The sequence below is a fragment of the Lactuca virosa genome, chromosome 5 (genome assembly GCF_052849685.1).
Source record: "Lactuca virosa cultivar CGN04683 chromosome 5, Lactuca_virosa_CGN04683_v6, whole genome shotgun sequence".
In the NCBI taxonomy this organism is placed as follows: Eukaryota; Viridiplantae; Streptophyta; class Magnoliopsida; order Asterales; family Asteraceae; genus Lactuca; species Lactuca virosa.
Window position 1 is genome coordinate 26,705,890 of NC_136430.1, and position 19,059 is coordinate 26,724,948.

Consider the following 19,059-nt stretch of genomic DNA (forward strand, 5'->3'; position numbering starts at 1 on the left):
AAACTCGTCGAGTTTTCCCCAGCTTAACACATTCGGATGATTCTTCGATTCCAGGGACTCTAAGGCTCAGATCTGAATTCCAAATGTGTCTTAAAGGATAAATTTTCTAACTTTATCCTTTGGGGCTACTCCAAATGCCCGAAAACCTTCCCACAAGGCTTGAAAACTCAAAGGCTTAACCATTAAGCACAAAAACCATGAGATTTGGAACCCAACCTTTCCATATGAGATTCTAGTCTCAAAAACGTCCCAAAGGCGGGTGCTCTATAGACATGCATGTCTAATGCATGTCTTGAACCCAAAATGGGTCAAAAAGGGGAACCATGACCTAAACTCCATGCATGGCATCAAGGCTTGTCAAAAGACCAGATCTAACCCACTATAAAACCATCTTGACCTGGAGATTCATAAAGTTGCAAACTTTATGAAGTCCATCCATGGCAACATCCAAGAATAAGGAAGAAAAGGGACCAAACTCAAGATCTAGCTACATAGAGAGATAAAAATCGGATCTTGAATACTTACAATGGTCCAAAAGAGTGCCAAACTGAAGATGTGAGCTTAGCTTGCTAGATCCTTGCCTCCTTCTCTCAATCTTCTCTCTTTTTTTTCTCTAAAATGCCACACTAACTCACAATATGAGAAGGAATGAAGACTAGGGTTCACAAAGCCGATAATAGGGTTTGGAGGCTGATAAAAGATCAACCTCAAAGACTTAAGGAGGTTATATAGGGTGCAAACCCTAAAATTTAGGGATTCTCATCCGGCCGCCAACTCGCCGAGTTTTCCTCACCAACTTGTCGAGTTGGTCCAAAACGATGCGCGACCCAAAACTTTCTAACACGTCGAGTTGAGGCCATCAACTCAACGAGTTCCAAGGGAAACTTGCCTCTTTAAAAAATAAATCTCATACCTGGAAATCAGGATGTTATAGAATCTCTTTAGCAATTACGATATTCTAGCGAGGCTCTGGAATCTATGAGAGCCCGATAAGTGGAAGCTATCAGATCAGAATTCAGCCAGTGCAATTTTTGGACTTTTGTTAGGAAAATCTATGTAAGTTAAGCTACACTTATATCGCTTTCTGTGTAACTTATATTTATAATCATAATCGTCGTTATCAATTTATAAATAAGATTTATCAGTGATTCCATGTCAAAATACAAATTGGTCTACTTACGGGGATAATGTCTAGGATGGATTTAGTGAGGTGTTTCAAGTGGGATTTCCAAACAGTATACTCTGTATACCAAACAGACCCTACCTCCTATCTGATCCTACATGGTTATTCCTTATTTGATAGATCTTGATGTAGACATTGGGATTAATGAGGAATATAGACTATCACTAGTCAATAGGAATATTATACTAAGACTCAGTATAAATCATACTTAGGTCACGTCAAAGGAAAAGTCAAGGTGTTAGGTGGGCGCTGCCGAATTCTCCAGTCACCCACCTAAGTCAGGTGAGTGCATAGTCCCTTTCATGAACACGATTTTAATATAAGTATTAACTAAAGTATTAAATATCTGTCGAAAAGTTTATATGTGAGCTATATGCTTATTGCTTGGATTATGTATTCGAAATGTGTTTGATGATATATGATATGCGAACAAGATATGGTTCTATATGTGTTAAGATATATATATATATATATATATATATATATATATATATATATATATATATATCTATTATTATGTGATAATAATAAGAAAGAAAAATTATATAATACCTAAATTCTCCGTGTTAAATATATACACTAAATTAGGATAGTGTTGTATAAACAGAGTTGGTATTGGGAGCCTAGTAGTTTTTTCCGTTAATGAGGTAAGACTTATTATTGATGCCTAGTTCAATTAACTTTTATATTGGGTAGTTTCATTCGGCGAATGTGTGTAAGTTATGAACAGAGAGTAGAGTTCTGTTCCATGGCACTTTCAGGTGTCGATGGTACAAAATACGTACCAGAGAACAAATCGTATTCCTTTTTGGATGACCAGAAATGGTGGGTTCAGATTAGGCAACTGTAATGGTATGTCTGGTCATCTCCCAGAGTAAGATGACAACACATGATCATTCTAGAGGATCTTCTAAATTAAGTTGCTAGTGTGGATTCATAACCCACAAACGTAGATGAAATGGGATACCATATTCGTCAAATACTTTGATGGTTCAGGTGCCTTTATGACTTTCACCAGCCAAGGAAGCCCCTAGCGGTGTAATCAAGACCTTTCTTTTAAATGGTTTATCTTCATGATAATTATGGACTAGGTCTGTGAGGATCGATTGGGGTGGATATGTATGGGTATGAGGTTTTATAAATATCCAAGTCGGAAATATATCTATATATTGTTTAGTAACAATTGGTTTTGCAAGATTAAGATATATATATATATATATATATATATATATATATATATAACATTTTGTGATTGAAATCCATATGTATCTCACCAGGTTTCCCAACCTGACCCACTCAGTTTGTATTAATTACAATTATGAAGAATTAAGCCACTGGAACTTGATTAAGATGCTGAGTGATTAAGAGACAGCCTGTAACGGTGTTCAAGACCATTAGGTATTTACGTTGTAACTTATGTATTCGTATTAAGTATGACATCCTTAAGATTTTATTTGAAGCAACCTTGTTCTCAAAAGATTTTTATATATTGAGACTTTCCGCAAATAAAGTATCATAATTTTTAAGAAGCGTAAAAAAAGTTCTTTTTGGTTCTGAAAATTAGAGGATGTCAAAAAATGTTATTTTAGATTTTTAGTGTTTTTATGTAATTAAAAGTTGTATTGTTTATTATTTTCATATTTTTTGTTATTCGTTATATATAGATTTTTAATACAAATGTTATAATAGATGTTTTAGTATTTTATAGTTATTAAAATAAGTAGTGGTTATTTTTTCACAATCTTTGTTATTCGTTATATATAGACTATCATACGTTTGATATGTAATTTACATAATTTTAAACAATTTATAAAATTATCAATTAATGGTATAAATCACCAATGATTTAAAACTATAATAATAGAGATATATTTCCAAGCATCACATTCATTTCAAACTCCACTACAACTCATGAGTTTTTATTTTTTATAAATGCAATACTTACTAATTAAAAGTTTTTAACTTACAGTTATTAATTAGTAATAATTAATGAATTTTCATTTTCCTCTAATTTCTAACTTTGTAACTTGTATAGCAGTATATAAATAAGTTTTGATCACAAAAACATTCATCTGTTTGAAGAGATTTGTGATTTAAACACTAAGAGTTAAAAAAATAGTTTTGTTGAATATTTGGATAATAGAGTTTCTATATATCAAATGTAAGTTATTTTTCTATATATTTTTTGTGGAATTTGTGAGTGTTAAGTAAGTTTTTTTTAATACAATGTTATAATAGATATTTTAGTATTTTTATGTTAATAAAAGTTGTAGTGTTTATTTTTTTTATATATTTTTTAATATTTTTTGCTATTCGTTATATATAGATATTTTTTTAATACAAATGTTATAATAGATGTTTTAGTATTTTCATGTTATTAACAGTTGCAGTGTTTATTTTTTCATACTTTTTATTATTAGTTATATATATATATATATATATATATATATATATATATATATATATATATGTATATATATATCATCACACGTTTGATATATAATTTACACAACTCTAAATGGTCCATAAAATTATCAATTATTGGTATTCATCATAATTATTAAAAACTATAATGTTTAATAAAATTAATCGTTTAAATATAGGTTTATTTTACTATTAACATTGGTTTTTCAAGTAGAAATATTATATACTAATTTGTTAATAGTTATTATTTTAACTATATAATTGTATTCTCACGCAACGTGTGATTATTCATCTAATTAAACTCATATAAAGGAAATGAACTCTTAAATTCATACTTGTCATATAAATTTGGGATAAAATTTCACTAATGGTCCCTATGGTTTACAAAAATATCATTTTAAGGATAACTATCAAAACTCTTACATGTTTTATCCTAATGGTTTCAAAATCATGCATAGTATGTCCTTTTCTCTAACTCTGTTAGAGATGAGATGTCGAATCTAAATAAAATGACTAAAATACCCTTAGTTTTGTCTTTTATGTTATTCACAATTTAAAAAATAGAGCGGCCAATTGTTCAAATAAATAAATAAGAACTTAAGTAAGAACCCTAATGCTATCTTTGTTTCATATTTTCCCTCCCGTCATCACTTTCACATCCCGACCCCTTTGCAATTATGATTGTTGTTCCAATGAGATGAACTTATTCCAAAATTGAAAATCATAATATGAAGATTAATACATATGTGTATGGAGGTGGATTAATCGAACATGACGGTGGAAGAATTCCACCTCTTACTGCTCCTTTACAGCCACCGTGAAACCCAACACTGTCATGAAAGAAGCGATGTCCACCATCAACCCTCATCCCTCGTAACCTTTATCCTTTTTGTGGTAGTGCTTCTAAAAAGAGGTCTTGGCAACAAACTTCGCAAAGATTCTAACCAGATTTCACATTACAAATCATTCATTGATCCCAATTCAATTTCAAATTTCAGGTGGACCACCATCTCAATCCTATGTTTTGATCATTAGTACTAGACCTCTTATCACCATCGTCGTTACTGCCATCATCACCACCACAACCTTTACCATATCTCAATCGCACCATTACAAACTCACCATCATTAACGCATTCCATGTTCATCCATCTCTCCTAATGAGATGTGCAAATGATGACAAGGGTAGTGGAAACGACGAAGGGTTCAACTGGTTCTATAACGATGATGTTTAGTTCTCCGATGGGTCAATGGAATCCTCTCATCAGAGCTCCTTTATCTCTCATGTATCTTGCTACCCCAATTTCATCTGGAATTTTGATTTGGATTCCTATTTTATCTGACTGATTTTGTTATTTAGTTTGAAATCGACACCCCGGATTTTGGTGGAGGGTGACTGGAAGAGACGATGGTGGAAGGGTGGATGGGGTTTGCTGGATGGTGGTTGAGCTTCGATGGTGGCTGTGGGAAGCTCTAACCTTCACGCAACCAATTAAAAGCAATCAAGAAGAGTGTAAGGAACAATAAGGAAGATGAATATCTAGAAAACGGAAGAATTAATTTGGGATTTCTTGAGGATATCATCCATGATTGCAAATTAAAAGTTTGAAAGCTTTTATAAATTGGTTTCTTCATGTATTGCTTGTAAATTCGAGGTATTTAGAGGGGCATGGGGGAAGATCTATATAGGTAATGAGGGGATCAAGTGCTTTCAAGGTTGGGTGAAAGTACATTGCTAATTTCATCCGTGTTTGCAAAATAAGTATGCTAAAAACGGTTTGGAATTAACCAAATTCTGATAGACTAAAAATTGATTTTATACTATGTGAATCTTTTAAGAATAAATACTAAATGAAAAAAATACTGTTTAGAATGAATAGTAAATGAATATAAAAAATCATTATATATATATATATATATATATATATATATATATATATATATATATATATTAAAAATTTGATCCTTGTGGTATATTGTATTTTTCAAATTTAGTCCAAGGGTATATTGCTTATTTAAAAAAACTAACCGGTTAAAAGTTAGAATTAACGTCTGAAGGACTAATAATACAAGGTTTTAAAACCATAAGGACCGATGATGTAGCGCTTTCGATAGTTATCCTTAAAGTGATACTTTTTGTAATCTATCAGGACCAATTTTAAATGTCTAATGTGTAATGAAATATAATCTTTCAGGTCCAAAATATACTTTACTCGAAAAATACATATTCCAGGTCATTTATGTTTCATCTTATTCGTTTAGAAAACAGTTTGAAATGTATAAAATGCAACCATTTAAATTTTATAACTTTTAGACTAAATTACATAAATGGTATCTATTGTATGGCATAATAGTCATATTTGGTCCAACTTTTTTCTTTGTTACAACATTGCTCCCTATGGTATAGGGAAATTTGCAGGCTAGGTCGCAAGCCACATCAAAAGAATTTTTTATTTTCTATTTTTTTCGTATTTTTTTTAAATATTATGTTTAAAACTATATAGACCGAAGAGTTACCTCCTTCACCCTCCCAACCCCTTATAGCCCGACATTTTTTTTTCATCCCATTGTATACACACTCTTATCTTTGCTTCTCTTCAACAACATTTTATGTCTTTATGTCCAAATTCAACAAAGGGTTTTGATTTCATTGTAGGTTATTTTAGTTCATTATGTTCATGTTCGCTTCCAGATTTAAGGGATCATTACAATATACAAACCCCAAAATTGTTTCAAATCCAAGACACCCTAAGGTTTTTTACATTTTCTCTAAGGTTTCAACCAAAATTGTTTCAAATCCAATCCTACAGTAAAAACTCATTTTACTTTTCTTTTCGTCGAATCGAAAACACATATAGAGGGTGTTGTCATTCAGTACCATTCGATTTCGAGATAATTCTTAATTGATCTTTTAGGTTGTGATTTGATCGGGTGGAGGTCTCAGACCTAAAATGATTAATCTTGGATCTATAGGGAGAAGGCCCTTGGGCTATGAGTTAAGATTTTGGGCAAAAGGCAAAGTTGGGCTTAATAAGAAATTGTGCTTGATGGCTAAGCTTGTCGTGACACATTGGATGGTTTACCACGACACGGTGAGAGCTGCAGCCCAAGCCCATGAAGATTAGATTTTCCTCCGTATTTTAGGGAAACACATCCGTGTTTTAGGTCATTGGTAGCTTCCATCTGGTCATTAAGCTCCTTGGTCCACCATATTTCCCCATCTTTATTTCCTTCCAAGTATGAAGCTTTTGGTGTACTTTTGAAGATAGAGGAGCTGGTTCTTGGTGCAAGGAGTGATTGATTCAGCTTTGATCTAGCATCATCTTGTGTTTCTGGACTTGGGTGAGCCATAAAGTTCATACCTTGATGCTTCCTCTCTTTTTTATTGACTTGGTTATGAAGTTTTAGTCCCTTTTATGAATTCTCTTGCAGTTTGAGGAACTCTAGAGCTTGTTATGGGACTTTCATGATTATTAGACTTCTGCTAAGTGAGAAAAAGGACAATGTTTGGGTTTTCTTGAATCCATGCATAAAGACTTGGCCTTTAGAGAGATTAATAGACTTAGGGTTTAAGATATTACCTTGTGGTTATGTCTAATTAGATAAAGTTGGAAACTTTATCCATTAAGTCATCGAGAAGAACCAGATCTGAAGTTATGAGCTTAGATCTGTAAGGATTAAGCTCTTAATGAAGAAAGTTAATTCAGACCAAAACCATAGTGAGAACAAGGAAGGCCTGCAACATGTTGGGGAGCTGCAACACATCTGTTTTTCTAGACATGGCCCCGACATGACCAAGGACTCACCACGGTGTGGTGCCCGTTGACCTCACTAACCGTTGACTTTTGTTGACCGTTAACCGTTGACTTTCGGCCAGTTTGACCTTGGGTCAAACTTGAAGGATTTGGGTTGTTGATGGAGGTTTGACCTTTATTTGGAGATAGTTAGTTCGTAGGTTTGATCAGTGCAAGGGTAGAGAATGTAGCAGTGTTTCTTCAACTTTGCGATTCAGGTGAGTATTCTCACTATTGCACGTTTGGCATTGTATATCATTTGTATGGTAGGATATAAATATTGTTAGAGTACACGTATGCTAGTTGACTATGATAACTCCTTATTGTGTTTGTACAATATAGGACACTTGGTGTCATGATATACTAGACTGGTAAGGTCCTGCTTATTGATTGTATAATATTGTTAGGTGTCATGATTGGTTAGGGTAATGATAGTATTGGCGATCGTTGAGTGGATCCCTATGGGTTGTATGTAGTTTAAGTTAGATAGCCTGAGAACTCTTGGTCTAAATCCTTATTGCATGGTTCTTGTGAGATTTATTTCTCTCAGTTAGGATCATCTATTTGACTGTCTATCTGACTCTCGACTACATATGACTATGTATCCGTGAGGCGGTTGTCAGCACTAGCACTGGCCCCAATATGGATATGGACAGGATTTGTATGAAAGACCAGGATTTAGCCGCTGGCAATTGTATGAAAGGTGAGGATTTAGCCCCTCACAATTGTGTTAAAGACCAGGATGTAGCCCTCGGAAAGTTGTGTAGTAATAGTTGTCAGTATTAGCACTAGCTCCAGTATGGATATGGAGATGAATTGTATGAAAGACCGGGATGTAGCCTTGATAATTGTATGAAAGATGAGCATGTAGCCCTTGGAAATTATATGAAAGACCAGGATGTAGCCCCTGGAAAGTTGTGCAGTAGCAAGAATGCCATTGGATGATATATATGATGATTATGTGTTTTGTATGCATGTTGAAAGGAGAGTTGGTAGATCGACGCTAGAGTCGAGAAATTTGTGTGTATGCATTGTATGTATGGTGGAATGTGTGGTATATTGAGGAACTCACTAAGCTTTATGCTTACATTTTCAGATTAAATGTTTTGCAGGTTGTTCACGAGAAGAGCCCAACATGACTGTATACTCGCATCAATGATATTGTTTTTCGCTGTTTTGCAATTTAACTTTGTTAATATTATGGTTTTCAAACAAATGAATGTTATTTAATGATTTTATGTAAGGGTTTTAATTGGTTAACATATTCCAACTGAAAAAAAAATCTCTTTTGTAATTTGGGGGCTTTACAAATTGGTATCAAAGTCGTATTTTGAGGGATTTAGACATGCCTTACAGTGTGTCTGAACTCAAACTGAGGACTGAGAGATATTCTAAATTAAATGTTTGAAAAATAATACTTTTATTAAAAGAAACCTGAGTAAAATAGTTAGGTCAGAAACATGAGCTTGGTCTTTGTCCATGTTCTTGTTTGATTGTTAGCTTGAGATCGTGAACATGATTTCTTGATCTAACCTCAATTTATAAAAGTAGGATGTGATGCGAACAGTTAGCCAGAGCTCAGGAAGTAAGTGATTCTGAATGTACCCATATGGTTATTTATTTTTGTTATGAATTGATATGTATGCTATATTATAGGCTAAGGATTTATTCAGAAATTGCATGCTCTAACTGCCTGAATGTATTGATGCCTCGTATTCCTTATATGTGTTGATTGCAGGATGTATTGTCGAATCATTGACTGATACTACTGAATTTATAATCAAATGCTTTATGGGTTGTACATGATTAGAATTTGATGGCCTTATAATTTCAGATTTGGCCTTATTGCATGTTCTTTTTCTGGTTGTGATTTTAGGGTAGAATCCTAGAGAGAGTCTAAGAGGTATAGTAATTATGCATATGGCTAGACGTATGCATGCGTGACAAGAGTTTAAGGGAGTGATGCGAAGTGACTTAGGAGTCTTGGAACAATCCTTGGAATGAGTATAGATAGATGTGGAAGGTGGTATGGTCCCATACTACTGAAATCAAAGGATCCATACTTGGGTTAAGGAAGTGTTACAAGGATACCATGGAACTTGTGTGCATTGATTTTTATGTGTTTCCATTACCTTCTAGATTTAGTATGGTGACCATTCATAATGCAGGTTTAGGCTTGAGTGAGAGTGATTTCCATGACATTATCACTACAGAGGTTTCGAGGTTCATGCTGGAGGATTTTCCAAGCATGCATATTTCGGTTAAGGATGAGTTGATTTTGGTGGTAGATGAGCGGTTTAGGATTCTTTGGGTTGATTTGGAGGCTGGTCGACTCAGGACTCGTGATATCACCTTCCAGAATTTTGATGCTTGTAAGGTTCCTAGATTCATGGTGAAGAGTCAGCCTATCATCAATATGCATTTGGATTGTCGATGTTGAGAGTGCCTATCTCGCCAGCTTTTGTCCGGACGAGGCCAAGGTCAGATTTGCAGTGTGTCCACTGCGTAATGGAGCTATGGATTGGTGGCGTGAAGTTATTCAAGACCTCGAACCATATGCGGTCGAGTCTATGACTAGGGAGGTTTTTGTTACCAGGTTAAAGAGAGAGTTAGTACCAGTGATCAAGGTTCAGTAGTTGGATCGGAAGTATTTGGCACTTAAGTAGACTACAAAGACAGAGGCTGAGTTCACTGCCAAGTTTAGAGAGAGAGAGAGAGAGAGAGAGAGTATGTGTGTGTGTGTGTGTTGCTTTTCCCATAGCATGAGGCGACAGATGTGTAACGCTAGCATTTCCCGTTAGGCATTAATAAGATGATATAATAGTTAAGGTCAACAATTGTAACCTATTTGAAGTAATAAAGGAAAATTTTGTGAATATATGTGTTATGTGTATATATAAGTATATATTATGTGTTTATAGAAATACTATAAATAGGAATAAACAAAGCATCAAAATAAAATAATAATTAGGATAAATGTCCTTGACGAAAGTGGAAGTAGTTGTAACAAGGATTCTGGAGATATAAGGAACGCTTAAATTGGACTTAGAACGAAGAAGTTATGCTCCGTTGAAGTTTCGTATTCGACTTGATACGACATCGCGTTTCGTAATTAGGGAATCGGAGAAGGATCACTTATCAGCCTAAGTGATCTAAACAAAAGTCGTAGATATGTAAAATCGAATCCGTACATATAGAGAACGTCTAAATATGAGTTCGATAAAGGAAGTTATGATTTTTCTAAGATTCAACGCAACAATATGCACACTGTCACACCCCCAAACCGGAACGGCGAAAACATTCGGGGGTGGAGGACGTCATGTGTAGTATCACAACAATTGTATCATAACAATCATAGTAAACACAACCATTACATTAAATACGTAAATGAAAAAGGTTTACATCTGTTTAATTTGTTTCCATACATCAAAAGGAATAGCAAAGTAAAAAGACATGACTCTATACTCTTCGTCTTCTCAAAACTCCAGAAAGTACCTGTATACTGATTTCCTGAGAATACAAGCAGTTTTGAAAGAGTATCAGCATAAAGCTGGTGAGTTCATAAGCTATGTTTTGTAGTGAAAACTTGTTGATGTATCATGAAAACTGTTCGTATGTTTCCAAGAAAATCCAATATTTTCTTTAGTAAAAGTATGATGTTACCAGTTCCTTCTGTGAAAGTGTGATACGGTATCCTTTGTAGTATAGAACATATCAGTTTGTATGCTTGGTTACTACCAATATGTATAGTATGAGAACCTTTGTGTATGAAATGTTCAGTATGTATAGTATGTTCTGTTTGAAAACCCTGGCCACCACCAGTACGTATAGTATGTTCTGTTTGAAAACCCTGGCTACCACCTGTATGTATAGTATGTTCTGTTTGAAAACCCTAGCTACCACCAGTACATATAGTATGTTCTGTTTGAAAACCCTGGATACCACCAGTATGTATAGTATGTTCTGTTTGAAAACCCTGGCTACCACCAGTATGTATAGTATGTTCTGTTTGAAAACCCTGGCTACCACTAGTATGTATAGTAGTTCTGTTTGAAAACACTGGCTACCACCAGTATGTATAGTAGTTTTATTATTTAAAATAAAACCAGTTGTTGTATCCCTTGAATCCTCTAGTGTAATGTATAATAGTTCTATTAATTAAAATAAAACTAATGAAGAATGAAATTCTGTAAACAAAGGGTTAGTTTATACTTATTGTGAGTCGTATAACCATGCTTGATATGACCTAGTGACCTCTACGACGTTCTTCAGGCGTCGGATGTTATGACATTTGTCGCCCCAGGCATGCCTGCCTAACTGTAGCTAGCAGTTCAGGTGTGGGATTGTCAGTCCCGAATAGATCTATTCACAAATCTCACGCTTTCCCTCCAGGAGACTCTGGTTATACTATGATAGGATTTAGTTCAGTACACCCAAGGGTACAGTTTTGAAGTAGAGTCTCACAATTATGTATAATATAGTTTACATGAAATTCCGTATTGTTCTCTTGTATTTGAATCCGTTGAATACTGTATAAGGTAATAATTATACTTAAATAATTATTAATCGTTGTACTCTTGTAGTAATGCATATCATAAACTAAATCTGTCATAGTTTATATGTTTAGAAATGTATAACTCAGTGTAATGAAAACCCCAAACTATACCTATTATAGTTTGCATGTATATAGTATATCCGGTTCGTATGTTGTTCTGAAAACTATGCAATCATGGTTGTACGTTGAAAACGCCCCTTATGCTCAACATAGTACAAAAGGGGATAAAATATCTAAATATTTTATAAAAACATGAAAATCGTTTTTCTGAATCAATTGCATAAGTTTTATACTTGTTAAAAGTCCTTTCACATTAGTTTCACAAAATCATTTGTGTTAGGCTTGTATTCCCCCATAAAAACGTTTAAAAATCATGAAAAGCGTAGGGGTATGAACTCACCGTTGATGTGTGAAAATGTCGACTGGAAACGAAGATCCTCGGGTGGTTGTATGTGGAACTTAACGGAATCCTAATATCAAATAAATACATATATGTATCCAAATTAGCGATTTCGTTAGATAAAGTGTTAGAAAAACACTTGTTTTCGGTTAAGGAATGTTACCGGTACTTGATCTAATCGAGGAAAGTGGGTTTTTGGACAAATGCACCACTTAAAAGGTGTTTACGGCCGTGAATGGAGTTTACGGCCGTGAATGGGGTTTACAGTCGTAAACTGAGTTTACAGCCATTGAAGATTCGATGAGTTTACGACCGTAAACTCAAGAACACAGATGCTGATTTCGACGTGAAACGTGCTCTAGATGCTACGAAATGACTCCCAATGGTGATTCTCGATGATTTCCAGAAAAATGAAGGTGTTTTAGGAGTTTACGGTCAAGATTTTTAGAGAGAGAAGGAGAGAGTTTGCGGCCAAGAAGGTCAGAATGAGGGTGGGGGTCTCATATATATAGCCTGGTGTGGTGGGGGTCCACCCCTTGCTGGCCGTAAACGGGTGTACGGCCGTAAACGAGTTTACGGTCGTAAACTCACTTTGGCCGGAAACTGATTGATTTTTCGAGATACTCAGGTTTTCGCGCGATTTTGGTTCCGACTTGTATATAAATTTAATTATATAAAACTAGATGATTTTCTAAACTAAGAAGTTCGATGGAAAATTAATAAAATTCAAATTTTATTAATGGAAATCGCTTAACGGTAACGGAAAAAGTTTCGGGTTGTCACATCATCCCCCGTTAGAGGGAATTTCGTCCCGAAATTCAGACACAGAATACGAATCATGGACTCGGAAATAGATGTGAGTACTTCTGTTTCATTGAATCTTCGCGCTCCCAAGTGAATTCAGGCCCCCGCTTGGCATTCCAGCGAACCTTCACTATCGGGATACAACTTTGTTTCGTTCGTTTGACCTCCCGATCCATGATTTCGACAGGTTCTTCCACAAAGTGTAAGCTCTCGTTTAGTTCGATCTCATCGAGGGGTATCACAAGTGTCTCATCGGACAGACACTTCTTTAGGTTCGACACGTGGAAGACAGGATGTTCGTTGCTAAGTTCTCGGGGTAACCGGAGTTTGTAAGCTATAGGACCGATCCTGGCGAGGATCTCGAATGGTCCAATGTATATTGGATTCAGCTTTCCACGCTTTCCGAAGCGTATCATGCCTTTCCACGGTGAGACCTTCAACAGGACACGATCACCAACCTGGAACTCCAAGGGTTTTCGTCTCTTATCGGCGTAGCTCTTTTGTCTATCTCTTGACGCTTTTAGTCGTTCCCGGATTTGTACGATCTTTTCAGTAGTCTCTCGGATGATTTCTGGGCCCGTGAGAGTGCTATCAGGGACTTGGCCCTTGATTAACTGTGTGTCACCCACCTCAGCCCAGCACAGAGGGGATCTGCACTTGCGGCCATAGAGGGCTTCGAACGACGTAGCCTTGATGCTGGTATGGTAGCTGTTGTTGTAGGAAAATTCGACTAATGATAAGTGAGTGTCCCACGACATGCCAAAGTCGATGACGCAGGCTCTCAACATATCTTCTAATGTTTGAATGGCCCTCTCACTCTGCCCATCTGTCTGTGGATGATAAGCTGTGCTCATATCCAGCTTAGTTCCGAGAGCCTTCTGTAGTGACTGCCAAAATCTTGAGGTAAACCTGCTATCTCGATCGGAGATGATGGATACAGGCACACCATGAAGGCGGACTATCTCTCGAATGTAGATTCATGTCAGTCTCTCCGTTTTGAAGTTTTCCTTGATTGGCAGGAAATGGGCGGACTTGGTTAATCGATCGACAATTACCCAGATGGCATCGTGCCCACTCGGAGACTTGGGCAACTTAGTGATGAAATCCATCGTAATCCTTTCCCACTTCCACTCAGGTATTTTTGGCTGCTGAAGTAGACCTGAGGGCTTTTGATATTCAACCTTCACTTGGCACAAGTCAAGCACTTGCCCACAAAGGTAGCGATCTCTGCTTTCATGTTCGGCCACCAATAGGGTTGTTTGAGATCCAGATACATCTTATCTGAACCTGGGTGAACAGAGTATCTAGTCTTGTGAGCTTCGTTCATGACAACCTCCCTGTTACCGCCGTACTTTGGGGTCCAGATCCGGTTCATGAAATAGTAAACTCCGTCTCCCTTGACCTCTAAGTTCTTTTTGATTCCTCTCAAGGCTTCATCCGACATGTTTTATGGTTTTAAGGCTTCCAGCTGAGCCTCTCTGATCTGTGCAGATAATTGGGAATGGGTAGTCGTGGTCAGTGCCTTCACCCTGTGACCTGAATACTCCTTTCGGCTAAGGGCATCCGCTACCACATTGGCCTTGCCGGGATGGTAGCGTATTTCACACTCGTAGTCACTAAGTAGCTCTACCCATCGCCGCTGTCTCATGTTCAACTCTTTCTGATCGAAGATATGTTGTAGGCTCTTATGGTCGGTGAAGACAGTGCACTTGGTTCCGTAGAGATAATGTATCCAGGTCTTTAACGCGAAGACCACTGCTCCCAACTCTAGATCATGAGTTGTGTAATTGACTTTGTGTGTGTTTCAGCTGTCTCGAGGCATAGGCAATAACCTTTCCTCGCTGCATGAGCACACAACCTAGGGCCTGATTGGAAGCATCGCAGTAGACGACGAAGTCTTCCGTCCCTTCGGGCAGGGACAGGATAGGTGCACTGCATAGGGCCTTCTTCAAGGTTTGAAACACAGTGTCTTGCTTTTATCCCCAACTAAAGGTTACACCTTTCTGTGTCAGGGTGGTTAGAGGCTTAGCGATTTTTGAGAAGTTCTGGATAAACCTGCGATAATAGCCAGCGAGACCCAAGAATTGGCGTATTTCTGTGGGCGTCTTCGGTGCTGTTCAATTCTCAATCGCTTTGATCTTGGAAGGGTCGACATGTATACCTTCCTTGCTAACCACGTGGCCAGGTAAGGTTACTTTCCTGATCCAAAACTCGCACTTTGAAAACTTTGCATAGAGTTTCTCCACCCTTAGTGTTTCCAACACCTGTCTCAGGTGTTTTCTATGATCTTCCTCTCTCCAAGAGTAGACAAGTATATCATCAATGAACACGATTACAAACTTGTTGAGGAAAGGGCGGCACACCAATTCATCAGGTCCATGAATACTGTCGGTGCGTTCGTTAGACCGAAGGGCGTAACTACGAACTTGTAGTGTCCGTATCGAGTTCGGAATGCTATCTTGGGAACATCATTCTCATAAACTCGTAATTAATGGTACCCTGATCTTAAGTCTATTTTTGATAAGTAACTGGCTCCCTGAAGTTGATCAAAGAGGTCGTCGATTCGGGGTAAGGGATAACGGTTCTTGATGGTCAGCTTGTTCAAGGATCCATCTTTCTTTTTCACGAATAAGATCGGGGCTCCATAGGGTGAGGATTTCGGTCTTATGAATCCCTTGCTGATCAGCTCATTAAGCTGGCTGGATAACTCCTGCATTTCTGCCGGCGCCAGACGATATGGAGATTTAGCCACAGGAGTAGCTCCGGGGATTAAGTCGATGCGAAACTCGACTTGGCGCTCGGGAGGAATCCCTGGAAGATCTTCGGGGAAGACATCAAGAAAGTTACAGACTTCGGGGATGCTCTCGAGGTCTTTAACTTTTTGCGTTTCGTCAACAACATGAGCTAGGAACGCGTGGCACTCCTTTCGTAGATACTTCTGAGCTTGAATGCATGAAATGATTTGAAGGTTCGAAGTGAGTTTATCACCGTAAATAGTGAGGGCTTCGCCAGAGGGAAGATTGAGACGGATAGCTTTCTCGTAGCAAAGGATGTCAGCACGATTGGGGCTCAACCAATGCATGCCGATTATGACATCGAAACTCTTTATGGAAACTGGCATAAGATCGATGGGAAAGGAATGATCGTCTAGGGTAAGGGTACAGCCTATGAATATGTCGTTAGTGCTCTCTTTCTTTCCGTTAGCCATCTCGACGGTAAATGTTTCAGTTAAGGGTTGGGATTTACGTTTGAGTAGGTGTTTAAATGCATGACTAAGAAAGCTTCTCTCCGCACCAGAATCAAAAAGAATGCATGCATAAGAGTTGTCAAGGAGGAACGTACCCGTAACAACGGTAGGATCAGCAACTACTTCCTCCTGGCCCATAGCCGGTACCCTCCCTGTGTTGCCAGTTGTTGCGGCCTTGGGGCAGTTTCTTTTGAAGTGCCCAACCTCTCCACAGCCATAGCAGGCTTGACCAGCGCCCGCTCCAGGAGCCTGGTTGGTTGGTTGGAATAGTGCTTTGCATAATCGAGCTGTGTGTCCCTTCTTACCACAGATGTTGCACATTGCCCATGGTGATGGAAGTTGCACTTGTTGCACTTCGGAAGTGTACCAGCATATCCACTGGTAAGAGCTTGGGTGGTTGGGACAGCAGCAGGAGTAGTAGCAGCATGAACTGCCACTATTTGCTGTTTCTTGGAGGGCTCCTGCAATGACTGCCCCTTGCGTTTGTTCCAGGACTTTTTCTTCCCGCCGCTCGCCTTCGGTGGTTCAGGAGTGACTGTCACCTCATCTAGATCGACACCGTGATCTATCAGAGTCTGCGCCAGGCACTTGGCGCTATCAAATGTAGTGGGCCTAGCGGCCAAAACATTTCCTTTGGTTGGGGCCGTCAGTCCTCCGATGTACCTCTCAATCTTGTTGCTTTCCGGGGTGACCATTCCCGGACAGAGGAGAGCCAGATAACAGAATCTAGCGGTGTAGGCAGCGATGTCAGAACCCTTTATCTTCAGGGTCCAAAGCTCATGTTCCAATTTCTGCATCTCGCCCCTTGGGCAGTACTCAGCCAGCATGAGTTCTTTCAAGCTCTCCCCACCCATGACATTGGCGATCGACAGGGTTAGGGATTTGACTTAACCATTCCACCAGGTCAATGCTCTGTCGGTGAAGGTGCAAGAGGCAAACTTCACCTTGTTTGCTTCGGAACATGTGCAAATTTCGAAGATGGATTCAATCTTCTCGAACCATCGAGTCAGAGCAATAACACCTCCATTGCCGTCGAAGGGTTTGGGTTTTGCGTTCATGAAGTCTTTGTAGGAACACTCCTTCTGGTGTCCCTAGCCTCCACCAAGATTTTGGGGGTCTGGTCCACCTCCTGATCCACCAGAGCTGCCCTGTTTGATTTGCGCCATTGCTGCAGTTACGGCGGCGGTAACTGCTGCCTGGAACATGGCAGGATCGAATTGTGGAGGTGATGGGTTTGGGTCAGTTGGGGGATTGTTGTTCTTTCTGACGGGTCTCTTCCTGGGAGGCATCTTGTTCTAAAAATAATGAAGAAAAGAGGATGGTAAGTCCTCTCGGATTTTAGAACCAAGAGATATAACACAAAGATATATCTCAGCCTGATAGATAAAGTGTTCTACGAAACGATAAATAAGAAAGGGTTACTAATGAAAGTAAACTATCGCTAAGATGAAATGTGCAACAACACTTGGAATGAACATCTACACTGTATTCGGCTCTAGCTAAAATACTCCTATTGTATTTTAAGTTGTATGTTTTTGTTCTATCGATATCTGGTGTATATTTACTTGGTATGTTTTAGGCTTGCTGCAACACCACAGTCACTCCCAAGCACATGTTGGTCATGTCTCGAATAAATATAGTTGATCAGACTATATTGATCCTAGACATGATTACATAACTGCCCAGGTTTAACCGCAGTGTCCAACATCCAAATACTTTTGTTTTGTTCTACTTGTGACTCTGGTTCTGGTATGTATGTATACCAGAACCAAATCGCCCTACAGATTGGCTCCTGCGAAAATGCAAGAGCTGTCCAGCCAACTCAGCAAAATTTTTGACAAAGGATTCATCCGACCCAGTTTCTCACCTTGGGGAGCTCCGGTTCTCTTTGTTAAGAAGAAAGACGGTTCCTTTAGGATGTGTATTGACTACAGGGAACTAAATAAGGTCACTATCAAAAATCGCTATCCACTTCCGAGAATCGACGATCTATTTGACCAACTCCAAGGAGAAAGTTACTTCTCTAAGATAGATCTGCGATCCGGATACCACCAACTCAAAGTCCGGGAGGAGGATATCCCCAAAACCGCCTTCCGAACTCGTTATGGACATTATGAATTTAGCGTAATGCCCTTCGGTCTAACGAATGCCCCTGCCGCATTCATGGACCTAATGAATCGAATCTGCCGACCATTCCTCAACAACTTTGTCATCGTTTTCATCGACGATATCCTAGTCTATTCTCGAAGCGAAGAGGAACACGGCCGACATCTCCGACAAATCCTGGAAACCCTGCGAACCAAAAAGTTATACGCAAAACTCTCTAAGTGTGAGTTCTGGCTTCGTAGTGTGAACTTTTTGGGTCATGTTGTTAGTCAGGAAGGGATACATGTGGATCCTTCTAAGGTCAAAGCCGTTGAAGGATGGGCGATCCCAACAACACCCACAGAAATTCGCCAATTTTTAGGCCTCGCAGGCTACTACAGGAGGTTCATTCAGAACTTCTCCAAAATAGCCAAGCCACTTACCTCGCTTACGCAAAAGAGTCATATAAGATGGAACGATTGACAAGGACCTATATCAAGGAAATCGTGAGACTCCACGGAGTGCCACTATCTATCATCTCAGATAGAGATAGTAGGTTTACTTCACG